Below are 4,024 nucleotides of genomic sequence, written 5' to 3'. Positions count from 1 at the left end.
TGCTCGGTGGACGGACAGATCAAATAATTATAATATTGATTCTGCTACAGTTAATTCTAAGATCTAATCTAAATATTTATTATTAATTATAACCAGTTATAATTAATTATAAATATTTCCCTTTTGAGCTAATTTGCTACAAAACTAATAAATAAAACATATAATTACTATGATGACATGATAAATTATTGGTGTGGAGTATAGTAAATATTTAATGGAACATTTTGTTCTAAGAAGTAATACTTCAGAACATGATAGCTTTGTTCCAAACCCTTGTGAGTCCCCATGCTAGGTAGCGAGTGTCTAAGGCACAAGTGTACTTGACCCTTGATTAACACTCAGAGTTGATTCAGTAGTGCAAGACTATTGAGTTGCAGTCCTAGAGGGCCGTTCTCCAGCAGAGTTTACTTCTAACTCTAATCAAACACCTGCCTGTAATTTTCCAGCAATCCTGAACAAGGAGGTCTTTGTAACACCTGAGAAAGCTAAACATTAGCATTTCCTTTCAACTCGGTGGCGTGAGTACTCACAGAAGTAGGCGATTATAAGTCTGCAAACTTTGATCATGGTGAGTTATGAGTCTTCAGTTTATTGAGAGCACACTTTATTGAGCCAGTCACCCGAGCTGTGTATGTCATGGAACTCTATATGATTCTTGAGCTGCAGGAGCAAAATAAAATGACGTCATGACACTAATATTTCTTGTATAGATGTTTTTAACCACATTATAAATGTTACATTTAAGAAAAAATAAACAAATAAACTTAATTAAACTACATTAAAATATTGTGTTGGCAACTAACTGAAATAAATGTAACTTGAAGCACAAAAAATACAAATGGGAAAAGTTAGTTTAAACTGCAATATAGACTGAGAGAGAGAGAGAGAGAGAGAGAGAGAGAGAGAAGCAAGTAAATAAATAAATAATTGTAAAATTAAATTGAAAATATAAAATTAAAGGTTTTATTATGAAAAAAAAACTATATTAGTTTAAAACTGATAGGCCAACGCATATAACAAAAAATAACTTTTCTATTTTAATTAAAATATCCCCTTAGAAGTGGAAGACATCATAGTTGGGTAAACTTCCGTAAACAGAAACTACAAGAAATATAATTTTTGCCTTCCCATATGCATTCCTAAAATCCATGATACCATTTGTATGACTTTCCAAAAGAGGGAAAAAAAAACAGCGAGAGATTGATTACATTTACAATTAAAAAATAATAATGTCAAATGTGCTGTCATTCCCTTAGCTGTTGTATTAGAAACACTCGTGTAGCAGCATTAACCAGATTTCTGAAAGAAAGGTAACATAACACATAATATAGAGTTATACATTTATTTATTTATGTATTTATTTAAATTTTTTTAATGGAGAGAAAAAAAAAAAACGAACTTTTTCAATGTTAATGTGAAAATGGTCCATATTCATAGCAGAGATAAAACAGGAATGAGCAAAAAAACAGGATCAGGAAATGATGCAAGCCAAACTCAAATTCACATCGCCCACATAATGTGTGTTAACCGCTATAGGCCACAACATTGAATACTTCCTTAGAATTAGACCAACACCAGCACCATTTTAGCCAAGAATAAACCCAACAAGACATTTTTATGGCCTGGCTTCCTATTTACTTCCTATTCCCTCCTCCCCAGCCCAATTCAGCTTTGACAACAATACAGTAGCAGTGAGCTCTCTTCCTCTGAAGAAATGACTCACTCTCATGTGTTCCCAGGGGCCGATGGAAGCAGCCACCCTTACACTGCAGCTCCGCTCTTCTGTGAGAGCCAGACATGTTTCTTACCAGCTATAGTCATTCATATCAGTCCGCCAAATCCCGGCTCACTGTCAGCTCCTCTGGTAAACCGCTCACATGCTTCAGATATTGTTATTTTCACCTTAAGATATCAAGTCAGGGGTTCTTCCTATGACTGCTGTTTCAGGCAACATAAAAATAATAATAATAATAAATAAATAAATAAATCAGTAGGAGACTGAGGTTTAGAATTTTATATTTTTTTAATGTGTGAACTAATTAACTTTACATTTAGATAGCTTTTTTTCATATAAAACTGATAGAAAATAACATAATAATAATAATAAAATAAAAATAAAAAAATAAAAACAATTTTAATATATTATATTATTATAAATTGTAATATTGTAATATTTTATTTCTTTATATTTAATAGTAAATATTAAAAGATTACTACTAATAAACTAATAAATAAAATCACTACTATATAGACAATAATAATAATAATAAAAGCCAAACACACATCAAAATCATTGCAACTTCAGGGATCTTATCTATGCACAATCAGCTTGTAACACTCCAAAGAGAAAGTAAAACTTGAAATCGCATCATATGACCCCTTTAAAATGAAAGTGAAAACAGAAAATAATATCTAATTTAAAATTATAACAGAACCTGTAATTGTACATCAGTGAAATAACACTGCTCATAACTCTTACCCTATACCCTCACACAAGCCTTTCTGCATTTGTGCGATTTAATTTTATGTATGCTTATGAAGCTGTTTGTCTTTGGGGGACCGCTAGTTGGTCCACACAATGTGCTGTTGATGATTTTAGGCTTCACTCTCCTTTAGCTAAACATCTCAATCATTTATTTTAATCTGCATCTAAGTTTCTCTGCTGGGATAAAAAGTTAGTTGTGCATTCCAGTTCCCTTTCAGTCGGTCACTCTCGACATCACGTCGGATGACTGACGAATTGGGATCTCGCTTAGAGAGGCCAATCTACTTCGAGTGTAAACTAAACGAGCCAATGCACATTGGCATGCAATTATTGCATCCAGCTGCCACTGATCACAGTGTGAGTATAAGCAGGCAGCAGATGCAGCGCATATTCAGCTTTTCGCTTCGGAGCCGAGCGATCACATCGTTCTGCTCCCGACTACTCTACTGAGAGAAGAAGACTGAACGAGTTCAGCGCGCTCTTGGAGAGCTCTTCGTGTTGGCGGTACGGCGCTTCAGCCTCGATCTAGTTCTCCTCATGGCGGCAGCCAGGGGGGGCTACTTCAGGCAGTAGCGCGGGCGGTCTGAGGCACTCAGCAACCAGTTGAGCTGCCAATGGAACGTGCTGGGCTCTCTACTTGGAGCATACCAGCCGTATCCTTTGGCACTCCTCCCGACGACCAGTTGTCGATCGCTGCATCGGAGGGTGAGCCGGAGCTTTCTGGAGAGGAACGGAAACCGATCTGCTGGTTCCTCCTCCCTCACCACCCTCGACAGTGGTGCAGCTAGGGGGTTACAAGGGTCCCCCCGGGGGAGTGGTCGGTTGCGATGCAAGTGTGTCCTAATACCGCCTCCACCCGACAGGGCGAACCGTGCCTCCCCTCCCAGGTCTGTAGGTACTGGACTGGCCAGCGATGCTTATACGGCCTGTGGAGAAGCTGCCTCCGCCTTATACGCTACGGCGTTACTGCAGGTTCTTCAGGCTAAGGCACTCAGGGACCTGCACATGGGTGGTCACGACTCAGAAGTTCTCAAAGAACTCCGCACCGCTAGGGTCCTCGCGCCATGAGCGACGAAGGCTTATACGGCCTGTGGAGAAGCTGCCTCCGCCTTATACGCTACGGCGTTACTGCAGGTTCTTCAGGCTAATGCACTGCGGGACCTGCACGAGGGTGGTCACGACTCAGAAGTTCTCAAAGAACTCCGCACCGCTACGGACCTTGTGCCACGAGCGACGAAGGTCACTGCGTGGTCTCTGGGTCGTGCGATGTCCACTATGGTGGTCCAGAAGTGCCAAAACTGGCTGTGTCTGGTCGATATGAGGGACGCCAACAAAGTTCGGTTCCTTAATGCTCCTGTGTCCCAGACTGGCCTCTTCGGCGATGAGGTCGAGAGCCTGGCCCAGCAGCTCTCGGCTGTACAGAAGCAGACTGAGGCGTCCACCCGTCCGCCGGCCGCAGCGCCCCAGCCTGCTCATCGCCAAGGGCGGCCCCCTGCGTCCGCCCCCCGCTCCCGCGCCGCATCAACTCCGGCAAGCGGC

The sequence above is a fragment of the Sinocyclocheilus anshuiensis genome, unplaced genomic scaffold, assembly GCF_001515605.1.
Source record: "Sinocyclocheilus anshuiensis isolate Anshui unplaced genomic scaffold, SAMN03320099.WGS_v1.1 scaffold2080, whole genome shotgun sequence".
Lineage (NCBI taxonomy): Eukaryota > Metazoa > Chordata > Actinopteri > Cypriniformes > Cyprinidae > Sinocyclocheilus > Sinocyclocheilus anshuiensis.
This window is presented reverse-complemented; position numbering follows the sequence as displayed.